The sequence below is a fragment of the Peromyscus californicus genome, unplaced genomic scaffold, assembly GCF_007827085.1.
Source record: "Peromyscus californicus insignis strain IS unplaced genomic scaffold, ASM782708v3 Scaffold_23__1_contigs__length_62951481, whole genome shotgun sequence".
Classification (NCBI taxonomy): domain Eukaryota; kingdom Metazoa; phylum Chordata; class Mammalia; order Rodentia; family Cricetidae; genus Peromyscus; species Peromyscus californicus.
This window is the reverse complement of record NW_026294534.1, coordinates 39,792,106-39,807,345: the sequence shown is the minus strand read 5'-3', so window position 1 is coordinate 39,807,345 and position 15,240 is coordinate 39,792,106. Positions and strand designations below refer to the sequence as shown.

General features: G+C 39.7%; 1 protein-coding gene across 1 annotated transcript in view; it reads left to right on the top strand.

The window, feature by feature from the left end:
• The window catches only part of Tenm3 (teneurin transmembrane protein 3), a 2,633,929-nt gene that overhangs the window by 1,954,299 nt on the left and 664,390 nt on the right, over window positions 1-15,240 (top strand).

Here is a 15,240-nt window from a genome sequence, read left to right as displayed (position 1 = left end):
ATATGAAAATTTAAAGATAGCTGAGTGCCCATTCTTTAATTTTACTAAAATAATGAAAAACATACATTATGGGAGCTTGCAAAACATGTAACTACTAATTCAAATGAAGCCTCTCTTTTGTACGTCTACAGTGCGTGTTTCTGCTCAGTATTAAAAGCCGTTTCTCTTCCTTTTGGTTTACTTGCCTTTTGTCCTCTAAAAGTAAAGAGACATGGGAATCTTGAAAATCATCTTCCAGACCTTTCTCAGCGCTCCTGTCCCGGGAACTTGCGTCTTTAACTTTGAAGAATGAGCTCCAAGTTGAACTGTGTAATCTAAAAAAGATAAATTCTGGCTTTGTGCATTAGATACTGCCGCTTTGAACCAGACGGACACTAGATGAAGACGTTAACAGGTTCTGATTAATTGACAGGAAGTATGCAAATGTAACCAAGAGATGATAAAGTGGGACTTTAAGCAGGAATTAGTAACTGGGTTGCATGCATTTTTATGTCCCAGTTTCTGGTCTTACCTTAGTACAGGCCACCCAAGGAATCTCACCTTAAAGTTACATCTTATCTACCATGTGTCTGGACATGACAGCTCAACACAGACTGTATAAGATACCATTATGTGACACCCTGCACGTTTACAGGAGAGCGGCGAACGCACCACGATCTATTTACAAACTCTAACCACCTTGCATATCTAAAAAAGAGAAAAGGGGAAGGCAGTCTGTTGCCATCCATGTCTGCTCACACACTTCTTACCAGCCCTCATGCACAGATTCCTTTATCACGTGAGAAAAATGGGAAAGCAAGCTATGTTGAGAAGGAGAAGTAGGGCACACTGAAATACATTCAGTTCTCTTCCGGTTTCATTTGATGGGCTCTTACAGACTAGCGCTTTCTCTTAGTTTTTTGCTTCAGTTTTGGCATAAGCTCTCTGGAGTTTGTTTACGAGGAAAGAAGACTGAAAGGTAAAGGAAAGGCTTACCACGAGCTGCAGGAGACCGAGGGTGCACTCAGGAAAACCTGCCCGATATTTTGTTTTCTTTCTGGCTCAAGTGCTCGGAGAGATCAAATGGGGCTCTAAATCCCACGTGAGAGCGCAGGGGAGTATAAACAGCATCTTTTGAGTACAAAGAATACGACATTAACATCCAGAAGGCCTGAGAAGGACCAAATTTGCCAAATGCTCATGGAGGGATCTCTGTTTGTCCAGCTTTTGTTTTTCAATCGGGTTTGGTTTGATTTAGTTTGGGAGGCAAGATTTCTTTTGTAGCCAAGGCTAGCCTTGAACCTAATCTTGTACTTCATCCTTCGAAGTATTGGGAAGTATTGGGTTACAGACATGTGCCACCGTACAACACAGTTTCACTAAATATTTTTGAACAAAACTTACAACTTCTCTGAGACTTAATTCTTGATCTCGAAGATTATTAGAATATTGTAAGCAATTATTTTGAGTTCTACCAAAGTGTGTTTAGTTTAAGTAGTATTATGTGGGGGTTTTATTTGTTTTCTTCAACTTGAGTCACAAAGATTTATAATACATAGCCAGCCAGGAACAGATATGGTCCCATACTATCCGGGTTAATCAAAAGTCCACAGTTGCCTAGTGCACATAACTGCAAGAATATGACTCTTATGACTAAGTTCAAACAGAATAATTGAACATTTTTCTAATGAAGAGAAATGTTTATGTAATGTTGATTTAAAAAATAAGTTAATTTGTGTATGTCATCTGTTTTCATTCAGGTTTAATATAAGTCCATAGATAGATAAATTGTTTAAAAGTTAATATAAAACACTTTGAGGGCACACAAAATCAGTATTCTGGCCAATTGGTTCTGAAGGGAAATTTCTCTTCATTGGATAAAAATGAGGCACATGGTGTAATATGAGACCACTTGGTGCTTGATGTCAATGAATGTATAAGGAAGTGTCAGAACTAGTTTTCTTGTATTAAGCTTTTAAACTGTATTGTGCCAACTTGCATTGGTTGAAGACAGCATTAATATTAATGAAGGATGGAAGTCTGAGATTTAGTGACTCTCACTTCCCAACCCCCACCTTACTTCCTTTCATGCTAAATCCATTAGTATAGATGGATAGACATTAATAAACAAGAAGGACCAAACAGCTCTCCATTCAGGGACAGTTTGACTTGACCCTTGCTACGCACTACCCATCCAGGGCCACAAGATGTTTGACCTCCTCAATGATGTTAATTTATTGATTTACTTATTCTATGTACTTCAGACTAACTTTTCCCTAGGTATCTTACACTTCGTATGCTTAAAATACATGAAAAAGTTAAAATCTCTGACAGAGAGCACTTTATCAAAGACAAATGTAAGACAGAGTCTGAATTATCAAAAACAAATGAAGGACAGAGTCTGTATTGTCCTTGGAAGTCTGATCCTGAAAAACATTTTTGCATAGTGGCTTCGGCACAGTAGGTACTCCATAAATGCTCATTGAATGGAACTCAACTGAATTGCATCTGTGAAATTCTAAACCATTTCATGTGATCTTATTATCCCCTACTCCCATCTTATAGTTATAGACACGTACCTGAAAATGTGTGTGTGTGTTTGTGTATGTGTGTATCCTTATAGAAATAATTTTATACCCAGGAATCCAGAGAAAACAAAGCAAATTTTTCAATGACTTACGAATGATTTTTGTTATGAAAACAGCTACGTGTTTTTCTAGCTAGTAAAAGAACTTTAGTTGAAAACAACACTTTGTATAATAATAGGAATACAGAGTTCTTCTGGTCTTGTGGGTGTTCCTTGTCACTAGGGGCCTCTTCAGATGCCACTAAGAGGAATGAGGACAGATGAAGAGGTTCTCCCTACCTACCCCTTTGACTAAGAGCATCTAGTTCATTTACTTTATACTGTGATAGATTGGACCTCTTGTTTAAAAAAAAAAAATGTAAGAACAATGTCACTGCCTTAAAAGAATCAAAGCCGGCCGGGCTGCCATGGTGCATGCCTTTAATCCTAGCACTTGGGAGGCAGAGGCAGGCAGATCTCTGTGAGTTCGAGGCCAGCCTGGTCTACAGAGCAAGATCCAGGAAAGGCGCCAAAACTACACAGAGAAGCCCTGTCTTGAAACACCCCCCCCCCCAAAAAAAAAAAAAGAATCAAAGCCAGCAATCTTTATTTTGTTTTATTTTTATTTTCATGGTGCTGGAGGTCAAAAATAGGTTGAATGCAGGCTGGCAAGGACTCCACTGCTAAGCTCCAGCTCCAGCCCTTTATGCATTTAAAACAACAGGGAACTAGTAAATAAGACTGAATATGCAAATGTTTCCAATATCTGCAAGTTGAAAGACTACCTTTGAAGTACACCAAACGTTGTCCAAGTTCAACTTATTGTTGTCAAGTCCTTATTGATGTGACCACAGAGAGCTCCATCACCTCTGTCACTGTGAGAACACAGCATCTACAAACCCAGGAGCCGTCCCTTACCAGACACCAAGTCAGTCAGTGCCCTGATTTCAAACTTCCCCACTTCAGATAATAAAAGTAAACTTAGCTTGTAGACAAGCTGTGAGGTTTACAGCATTAGCTTTATCAGCCTAAATGGACTAATATAACCATTTTACACACCAAAAAAAAGGGGGTGAGAAAAAGATAAACCTTCATAGATGAGCCCGAGTACATGTCAACCCAAATCACTACAGCCACCGCAACGGGAAGACAAAGGGGGCTGAAAATCAACTACAAATCAATTAAGACACTAACTAACATTGACTTACACTCCCTGCTAGCCACAATAATTTACAAGAGGCCTTGCCTAGCGTGGATGTACTGATGAACAAAATAAAAGAAACTGAGATTCTCTCATTCCTGGGGCAGAAGATGACTTTTTCTAGTTTTTTTTTTATTATTATTCTATTGCTACTAAAGAATATATGTAACTATTTAATTCTATTTTTTTCAGATAAAAATATCTATTTTTATCTGACTCCATCAGGACAGACTATTTGTTCAATTTATAATTGTATTCTTTAATTTAATAGGATTTACATTTGAAGTTTTATTTTCATTAATTGCTAAGCTTTTTTTAATTTAGTAGTGTCCCACCAATAATTAGAAAAATGTTAGCCAATACCAACGAATATAAATCAGTACAATCAAGGGTTAGCCACATGATTCTTTGAAAGAAATGCATAGTTTCTTAGATTATAGCAAACTTTAATACTTCATATTCTATTTTAACCATAAAAGGAACATTGATTCGGTCCATTCAATTTCTAAGGTACAACAAAAATAATTCTTTTCATCGGTGTCTGAAGAATTATTTATTTGGTTATTAAACTTAACGCTTTTGACCTCTAAAGAACTGTAGATGGTAGACGACTTCATGTTCTTTATACAATTTGCTAAGGTTAATTCACCTTTAGTTAAATGATTGCTCAGAGTGACATTATTCCGAAGACAATGGAGAACTTTTACAGCCAGTCTCTGAGAAAATGTAAGGCTGTGCTTTTTCAATTGATAAGCAGGAGCAATCATGTTTGCCAACAGACCGCCCCATAGTGGGAACTGCTTTTCAACCTGGTTTTTGTCAAACCAGCAGCTGTTCCGCAAGTCAATTAGTGACCAGGGACAAAATGCATTTTTTAAAATCAATTAGCAGCCCCTCCAACTGAGTAGAGATCCCTGGGTGTGCTTTTCATCAACCAAACCAGAGCGAAGGGTGAATAAAAGTAAGGAGGTCATAAATTCTTAGAAATACAGTCCTAAGACGTAAGAAAGCCATGCGGAGGTTAGCAGGTCACATCAAACCGTTGGCAGGAATCCAGTGTCCCAACCAGGGAAAGCATGAAGTGTGGGGTGTGTGTGTGTGTGTGTGTGTGTGTGTGCATTGTTTGTCTTCAGACAATGGGATTCCCCATTATTTCTCAGCAACTCATTTTACTAACAACCCTCACTATAAGGAGTCTGTTGTCAGCCAGGCTCCGCTCCACATTCAGTTCCCTAAATGCATCCCCATCCCACCTCAAGTTTACTGATTACCTTCCAGGAAATCATTCATAATTCTAGTATCAACATCCATTCTGTCTTCTTTGGAGAAAAAAAAAATAACCATTTATTTAATCTTGTGTCTTAAGGTTTATCTTCTAATCCTTCTGTCCTACATCTGAAGTAACATCGTTATCTGAAGTTTATTTTTATATAATGATTTTTATATATGTATATACATATATACATATATGTATATTTCATATATGTATGCTTTAATAATACTAAGTTTTAAAATTATTTTCCTTTATAATAACAAGTCGGGTGTTTTATATACAGATTCAAAAGGTCTTCTTTAAATGTATCTGTTTATCAAGTTTTAGAATCCAGAGAAGCAAATCCCCACTTGACAGTATTAAAAAAACATGCCCCAAAGTAATAGCTAACATGCCAACATGGGTTCAGTGGGAAATATGGCAATTTGGGAAGAGTAACAGAAAAGCAAAACAATGACTAACTATACTTAGGATTTATATATGTGTGTGATGCTGTAGATCAAACCCAGGACCCATACATGTTAGATAAGTATCTTAATATTAACTATGCTTCCATCCTCAACTTTTTGAGGCAGGGTCTCCATATGCAGTTCAGTCTACCCTTGAACTCACTATGAAACCCATGATGATTTTAAATTTATGATGTTCCTGCTTCGTTTTCCTGAGTTCTGGGAGTGCAGATCTGTATCACCATGATTGGCTTCTGATTTGGGATTTTAAACTGAAGAAACGTACTGCCAGGTCTTCTTAGTTGGAAGTGTGAAAGAGAAAAGTGGATTTGAGTTCACCTAGACAGAAATAAAGCAGCGAGCAAATACAACCTTGGAGTTGAGGTGGTCTCAGCAGTAGTCATTCCAGAAAATCCCTGTCAATCCCAGGCCAGGAGAACTGGAGGAAGATAGTAAGATGTCTAAGATGAAGAGTCTGGAGTCCAGTGTGCCTGGCACTCAGAGAACTGAGCCTTGACAAGCAAAGAACAAGATGGAAGACGAAAATGCCCACGATGGGCGCAGTGTCAGCATACTGAGAATGTTAAGGGCTCTGGAGGCAGGAGTTTTGGTTGTCTCCCAAAGCAATGGTGTCGGCAACAGGCTATGGCACCTGAAAGTCCTTTGCCCTCCTCCTTGCCTTCCCATGTCTTCCCTTCACAGACTGGACAGGAAATCAACCGTATAGCAGTACAGGAAATGTATTTTACAGACTTCTACCCCTAACACCATGATGCAAAATATAGAAAAGTGGGCTTAAAGCCAAGAGATAATAAGCAAATAATCAGGACACGTTTGAGTCTGAAATAAGTCTCTGAGATGTTATCTTGTTCTTTAGAAGACAGGTCATAGCAAGTTTACAGGTGTACATCAATCACTGGTCCAGCAGTTGGTAGACTTAAACAGATAATTGCATTTTTGAGGCAGTATAAGGATATTAAGAATGACATTCATCTGGGCTTTGTGTGCCTTTCTCTGCCTGCTTGGTGTCTGAGGCAACCATTCCAACTCCCAAGCATGGAAAGACAATCTTTAGTCAGGACAAAATATTTGTTAATAAACTTGAAGTGGAAATGTCTCACCCACATAAAAGCTTTTCAAGAGCTCTAAGGTTTGGCTGGTGATAGACAAAACCCCAAGTACATACAGTATGTCTGGTTCCAGTATGCCTACCTAAGACTCCCTCCTTACTGTTTGCTGCATGCCGGAAGTTGGATATCTGCCATTTATCTCAACTCCAAAATTGTATCTGCCATGTCTAATTCACTCTCATCTTTTAATGCCACTTGTCAATAGATTAGGAAAGCCTGGCTCCTGAAAAGAATTCACTCTAAATGTGTGAATCACTGATTATTCCCCCTTAGCCATTCCAGAGATGCTTGTGTCTTAAAGTATGATAATTACTTACAAGTCAATCCTTTATGATTAAAATTTAGAAAGAAGAGCTTATTTGGGAGCAATTTAGACAAACAGGGTGGCTCCCTGTGATAAACTGAGACTTGAAGCTTATTAAAAGTTCTGAAAGAGAAAATGCAGCAGAGGTAGTAGTTTGATTTCTTTTAATCTCTTTAAACTGTCTCATATAAGCAAAGAGACCAAGAGAACTGTGTGTGAAGCCCCCAGACTACGTTAACGACAACGCTAGATGGTAATGCGTCCCTATGCATAGCAAAAATGCAAGCAGGTAAGGAGAAACGCATGCTTGGGATGTCTGTGTAAAAAAACACAGAGAGAAGTAACAATATAACAGAGAACACGACCTCTCCCGGCCCCATCACCACCACATAGCCAACATGTCAACTTCTATGCACTGAAGAGTTCAATGAGCCAGCTTGATGAGAACAGTAGCCATGGGGAGACTTTCCCACAATGCAACACTAAGGAAGTGCAGTGATCTCACAAAGGCAGAGAAGGGTTGGGATAGTCTACCATGAGGAATTCTCAAACGTGGCCCACAGTGTCACCCTCCCACAATCCAACTTTCTTTCAGGCCTGAGTTATTCATCACATCCATAAAACCTCAGACTTAGGCAATGGGTTTCAGAGATCTGTGAAACGCTCTAATTTCCTTTAAAATCGGAAGGAAAAATTAGCTTGAAGGGAATGTTTTACCGTAGAACAATATGTCTATGTTTATGTCTGTGTGGCTGTAACATATGATTGTTATAGCTGTTAGGGGAGGAAGCTAGGGCTTTCCTCACATCACAGACTCGGCACAGAGTGGGAGCAGCAGGCACTGTCCTCAGCACCAAACAAGATGGGGTCAGCTGAGACAGAGTCAAGGGAAAGCCCAGACTAATGGCAAAGCCGGTGGAGAGCCCTATGGTCCGAGGAAGCTGCCAGCATGCTTTTGAGCATCCAGAGAAGCAGCAGAGGAGGGAACTCTGGGAAACTGGGAACCCTCCGCTGAATCCAGCCTTGTTCTTCAAGTTCAAGAAAACTAATTTCACATAGACGCGAAGCACAAAGAAGGACGGAGGTCAGATCCCATACAACACTCTGATAAGAAAAGGAGAGCGCACGCCGCCGAATGACAACCCCCCTCACCCCCCCACCCCCGCAGACAATGAGAGCCCACTAGAAAGATGTGTCCTCAAAAAAAGATCAAAACGGCAACCTGCCATTTCAAAACAAGCTAAGACATTCCGGAAACGATACAATACATAAAAGGACAACGTGAATCAGAATGGAGGCTCGGTGATGAAGCAAGTGGAAGACTTCGGGAAAGAATTAGAAATTAGACTGAAAGCCATTTTAGAAGTAAAAGAATAAACCAGAACACCAGGGCTTACCAACACAATAGATGACAGAAAGAGAAGGTTTCAAAAAAAGGAGTGGGGAGGGAGAAATGCTTGCTATCGGAAAGAAAACAAAAGAACAGATTCTAGAGATTGTGATCAATAGTGAATGAAGGAGAAACCAAGATCACAAGAAAGCAGAACAAATGCTAAAAATACTTATGTCATTCAAGAAACCTAACCGGAAATAGTCACTTAAAAAAATCTATATTGGAAGTACACACCAGGTTCCTGGGAATCCTGAATAAACAGCATCAGGACAGCATCTGATAAAACTGATAGAATCTGCATATTAATGCTGCTGGGCATCTTCTTGATGAGTGGAAAGAAACACCTCACTATGTATAGGGAAAAGAAAGCCAGATTATTATATGACTTTATAAGCGTCATGCTATATGCCAGAGAAAGAGAGGCGTGTGTTCAAAACATACAAAGAAAGAAAAATGTGAACCCAAGATTTAATACACAGCAAAGTGGACTTTCACGTGGAAAAGTCATGAACCAACCGTTCCCAGACTGCACAAACACAGGGAATATTGTTCCTATGAACTCTTCTTGGATAATTAGTAGACAAAAGGCTCTTCAGACAACACATTCCCTAGAGAGACATTAACTTAAGGGCCGGTGGTGATCATTAAATATATATTTGCCCTGGAAAGGAAGGCTGGATCTGAAGGCAGAGGGTGCATATAGCACACAATGGCTGTGTGCTGTGGCTGCATCGAATATGGCTCCGAAAGTCAGAGTGGGAAATGTAGGCAGGTTTGTAAACTTTCAGTAGCCCTATTGTTGGGGACGTGGAGGTTGTTGGTTTTTGAGACTGTTGTGCATGATATGAGATAAACAAATGAGTAACATGAGATTACCTACTTCTATTATTTTCTCCCTTCTAAAGAATCAGGGATAGAAGCTAGGAAAAGAAAAAGAGGCAGTCATGGATGACAAGAGCAAACACCCATGTCACACAGAAGTTAAAGGGAAGATCAGTCATCTCCTACTAGAACACAATATGGATTTAAGGCCCCGGTATCTAATCTTTCAACACATGCATTCGCTTGGCCCATGGAAAAGGGCTTTAAGCAATGACAGCCTCATTGAAATCTGCATCACTCACTCTTACAGTCTGGAGAGTTGAAGGTTTCCTCTCTGAAGGAAACAAAGATTTAAAAAAAAAATGGAGCCAAGCAAAGTATAAAATGAATATGGTATATTATGTGATAGGAGTTAGTTAAGAAGTGGAATATCAAAAGGACTTTAACAGGAAGGGCCAAGTCCAAAGTAGAAGTTCATAGAAAGGCCCTCACTGGCCAAATAAAAATTAAACTTTGATGGTGAAAATCATTACAATGATTTTAAACACAATATTTTCATAAATCTGTGAATTCATAATGATACTTTAAAGTCATATTCAAAGTATGAGAAAATAATTCCTTACCTTGGAAATTGCTAAATAAAGGAAAATATATCATTTCCTTTATTTTGCAGTTTCTAAGATATTAACAAGGATCCAAGTAGCAGAAGAAAATATCTATGTCAATATCCCAACTGATAAACTAAAAGGAAATGATGTAATTAGAAAAACCACAATTTTTTTCAACCCCCATTGAGTGAGTCTGTATGAACATTAAGTTCCAATGAATGCCAAAATAACAACAGGACAATTAGATATCGCATGTCTTATAAAGTCTTGCCAAAAATCCTTACAAAAATGATGAGTAGGGCAGAAGGAACGGCAGTATCTAGAAAGATCACCTTTAGCCTTGCCGAAAGGGTGGGACCTGGGTCTGACTCAGTCCTGGGTCCAGAGGCCAGTTTGCAGGAAAATTCCAAAGACAGAGGAACATATTGACATCTGCACAGAGAATCGATCAGCCAGGAAAACTCTACAGGCTAACAATGCAAGTTCTCCCACCTAATGAAGGGCAAGTTTTTAAAAAAGTGGAAGAGAAATCCGTGGATTAAAAAGACTGCAAATAGATCTATTTTTCAGTTGAGCAGGACTCAATTATAGTTCCTAGGTGTGCACAATTGTATGATAAAACTATAAAAATGTAAAAACTTAGGGATGTTGTCACCAATAAAGTAATAGTCACTTCCATCTGGACAGAGTGTATGATTTGGATGGGATGTGTGGAAGGAAATGTTGCTATAGCTGACTGTGTGGAATTTCTTCACCTGAGTGGTATTTGCCTTATAGGCTTTGAGCCATGCATTTGATTTATGTGTTTTATGTGTCTCAGTTTTACCTTACAAGGACAGATTTTGAAACTGAAAAGGCCCTGGAGTGGCTTTTTGTTTGCCTCTCTTACCTCCCATCTTCTTCAAGCAACTTCTTTACCTTAATGTCAGCAGTTCTAGCCCTCTGCATCTCCCAGGGCTCCACACGTTGATGTGTTTCTTCCTTCTTCACTGTTATAGGAGAGAGGTAATGAATCCCAGACAAGGGTACATCCTAAAATGGGCTACTTCCTGAGTTTTCCCTGCTCCCACACCCATCCTCAAACAGCAGTAACTTGTGATCAGGCCAGCAAGATGGTTCAGCAGGTAATGGAGCTGGGTACACAATCCTGTCTACCGAAGTTCTATTCCTAGAACACACGGAAAAGTGGAAGGAAGACGTTGTCCTGTGGCACACATGCAATTCCCACACCACATGTTATTAGCAAATGTAGCCTGAAATCCTTACATCTCAGCTATTATGCTCTGTTGTATTGGCCAATTCTACCCATTCTGTAGGTGAGGAAATAAAGGCATAGATATTTATATTTGACATATATGCATTAAGTACTTAATACGATATATTATAACTGTGAACAACAGTTACTCAAGTCCTTCTCTTCTGAGTCTCCATAATACAGATTGGTCCTCTGTGGACTATGAAGGCTCTGAGGAATACATCATCATCATTATCATCATCATCACCATCATCATGGATGTTATCATCATCACTGACAGCAGCAGCAGCACTATAGCTAATTTTTAACCATTTATTACGATGTGTCAAGTGCTTGGATACCAGGGTCTCTTGTCTGATTCTGGTTACACTCACACAATTAATTATTATGGTTATATTTATCTCACAGGAAAAAAAAGAATTTCAGAAACCAAATAATTTGGTTTATGAAACTAGTAAGTGCTAGTTCTGGAATTCAAAGCCAAGCAATCAAAATTCAGAGCCCAAAACTATAAACTTGATAACTGGTAAGCCAATAAATAGTCTCTCCACTGGTGATAACTGGTATAACAATAAACAGTCTCTCCTTTGGAATATATGAATCCAAACCAGAGAATTTCTAACCAAGGACAAACTACAGCCCACGGGCTGTATGTAAGTCACAACATGTGTCTTTGTATGGATCCCAAGCTAAGAATATGTCTTAATACATCTTCACATAACTATAACAGAATATCAGAGACTGGGTAACTTTTAAAGAATAACACTCCATTGACTCACAGTTTGAAGAAGCCCAATACCAAGGAGTTATACCAGGTGAAGGCCTTCATGCTAGATTATAGTATGGCAGGAGGTACACTCAGTGAGAGGCCTTAAGGGGCAGAAAGAGATGGCAGAGGAGGTGGCCAAACTTATCTTTTAATTAGTAACATACTACCTCAATAACAATATCAACCCATTCAGGAGGGCTGAACACTCATAATAGAATCACCTCTTGAAGGTCCCAATTCTCAAAGCTACTGTGGCAAGATTCAGTTTTTCCCATGCATCAGTTTTGCAGAGATATATTCAAACCATAGAAATCGGCTTCTGACTCATGAAATTCATGTCTTTCTCACATGAAAATGCATTTATTTCTTCCATCCCCAATGGCTGCACCATGAATCTGCAAGTACAAAACCTAGAGTCTCAATCAATGTCAAATGGGAGTGAAACCCAGGGCATCATTCGGGGCCAAGAAGCGGGTTAGTTGTGGAGGGGATAGCTGAGTAGCAAAGCATTCAGGGAGCAGCATAGCCTACTTGTAATCACATACAGCAGGGGAGACATAATTTAATGGCAATGTAATTAGAAGCAGAGGAGAACGATTTAGAAAAGTCACAACATGATGATGTGAGGAACACACACCATGAATATGTTTGGAAGAGCAATCTAAGGGTGTGGTAATGCTACTGTGGTAAAGAGATTAACATGGACAGAGGGGAGCCATGTGCTATTCCATCAAGACAATAGAAAAAAAACAACATCACCATACAGTAGTAATCCTGAAGTCATTACAGTGGTGTCCTTTAAGGCTTTTTCTTCCACCACAGATCCAACAAAACTTTGAAGACAAGGTTTTAGAGAGAACTAAGGCAGATCCTATCTGTCTGTACTTGTATTTTGGCGCAGTGCTTTTGGTTTATCCAGCTTGTGGTTCCGGGGGCTGAGGTACAGCTTGGGAGTATGAAGGCTGTAAGTAGTGAATCTGGGCAGTTTTTGTGTTGTACTGATGCTTCAGACATGGCTGAGATCTGGTGGCTTCATCTGTGTTCCGAAGGGTTTGTGGGAGAGGTAAGCAAAAACTTGACATACCACAGTGAGCTCACATTTATAGGGGAATCAGTAGGGTTTGGGCTGCAAAAGGAGACATGGAACTGCTAACTGGTAAGAAAATGTGAAGTTCCAGAAAGTTCTTTGGAAAAAAAAAAAAAAGAGAGAGAGAGCTTCAGAGCTATTGGTGCCTTAAACTGGCAAAACTAGTGAGGCGGCAGCCAGTAGACTACTTAATATTGGGAGAAATACTTTCATGTTTCTACATAAGATTGCAACTCTTTGAGGACGGTTTGACTGATTAACTAGAGTTGTTTGATCAATTACCAATCAATTACTGGCAATAATTAGGAGACAAAGGCACTGGAGATGTCCTGTCTACTACCGTGGACAGAATTAAAATGTCCTTTCTAGTAACTTCGTTGAATCGTTTCAAGGGATGCACAGAAGGGCTTCCCAAGAACCTTCTCAGATTGGGTTAAAATTGTTTCAGAGTTACAGGCATGTGATGGATTCCTTCTGGGATTTGCCCTGGCTCTGTAGTACCGTGAGTATGAGACCAAATGGGAAGAGATTAAGAGCACCGCCTTGGGTATCAGATCATCTAGCCTGGGCCTCTGCCTCTCAGAAGCCTTTGACCTTCGCCTGCTTCTCAGCCTTTTAAGCTTTACTCTCCTTATCTGTAAACTAGGATCGGGATTGTGTTTATCTCCCAGAGTTAGTGGGAGGATTAACTGAGATAAGGTATATTTAGTACTTAGGAGAGCATCTTGGCACTCAGTAAGTGTTCAGTAAATGCTCCCAGGCCTCTCAGCTGTGTTCCTGACTATACCAGAAAAGCCATCGAAGTGGTCATTTAAGCAAATTCATCTTCAAAAAAAAAAATTGTGGAAATGAATTAGCTCTATGGAAAAAAAATACTCTTTCAATCAAAATTAAGAATCTTCTTAGATAAACCTCTTTTTAAGCCATCTAAAAGGTGCCATTTCAAAAATAAGTTCACAAGGAAGAAGCAGCACATAGACCTACCTTCTCGTGGGGTTTGCAAACCTGCCCTCATCATGTGTTGATCTGTACGGTGTTAGTTAGTTGGCTTAGCACCGAAAACTTCCTTGGATGTTTTAAATATGCCTAATGAGTTCATTCTAGAGAAATAAAATGTAAACCCCACTAAGACATAATTTTAAAATGGCCCCAGGCACTCCTAGATAAATATTTTAGATACTAAAATCTGGTTGAAAGTAAAGGCAGGAAGCCCCCATTCTTTCGTTTAGTGATCTTAACAATTCAGCTTAGGAAAAGAACTTCATATTCCTTTGGCAGCACTGGTTTTGAGTTCAATCAGTTGCCCCTCATAATAAAACGCTTATCTCACACTCTTAAGTGACAATGGAAGATGAGCTGGAAAGGAATACTGTGCAGGGAGTGCCTACATTTTCACTATTAGGCAAAGCCACACAGGAAAGATCCACAGCCCAGAGCCTCCCATCACTCATTCTCCTGGCTCTCTGAGTCCCTTTTTCTGTTGATGACAAACCGGAGGAAAAGAATCCCTTTATTCATCTTCCAAAAAAAAAAAATCACCATTTTGACATCAGAGCTCGATGATGAAGGCTCTTTTGGAACCATTGTGCTTGTGCTGTTACAGTGATGGTCGTGGGAAAGCGGAATGATGAGGCATTCTTCATAATTAAATGCTACTTTTCAAGCTTCCTGTGGTATCACTCATAAAACTAGAATGTACCCTATCTTCTACAGGTTGATACAGATACGCACATAGCCTTGGTGGTCCCAGGCAATCAATCTTTTTGTTCGCAACCATTGCACTCTGTATTCTACGAAAGGCCAAGTCCCTAAAACTGAATCACAGTTGTCTTAACCCATGCAGGTAAAAGGATGAGAAAATTATCCGTGCTACCCTTCGGCACTATCAGGGGTTGGCACCAGTGAAACACTGGTAGAGAACAACTAATGGGGTTGGAACTATACACTGTGCCCATTTCTGTTCTGCAAATATTCCCTCTGATGATCACTCTCCTTTTTCATTGTCTGTCTAGCTTTTACTTCATTATATTCTTTTCATGTATGTGTATGTATGTGTGCGTACACATGGGTAAAGATGCCTGTGTATCTCTCTGGGTGGGGGAAGGGGGCTGTAGACAAATTTCTAAGAGGTCTTATTAAATAAAAACACAGAACCAAATAAAGGGGTGAAGGCCTTAGAGATCAGGGAAATAGTGAGAGCCACCAACCAACCTTACCTCACCAGCTCTGCAGCTTCCAAAATGCCATGACTTCCTGTCTACCCAGGCTTTTATTGCCTTGCTGTTCTGCCCTCTCATTGGCTCTCTTAGCCCAGCTACCTCACTTCCTTGTCACTGCCTGTCTGTACAGACCTCCAAGTCTCTATGGTTGGTACTGGGATTAAAGGTGAGTGTCTATTCCCTAG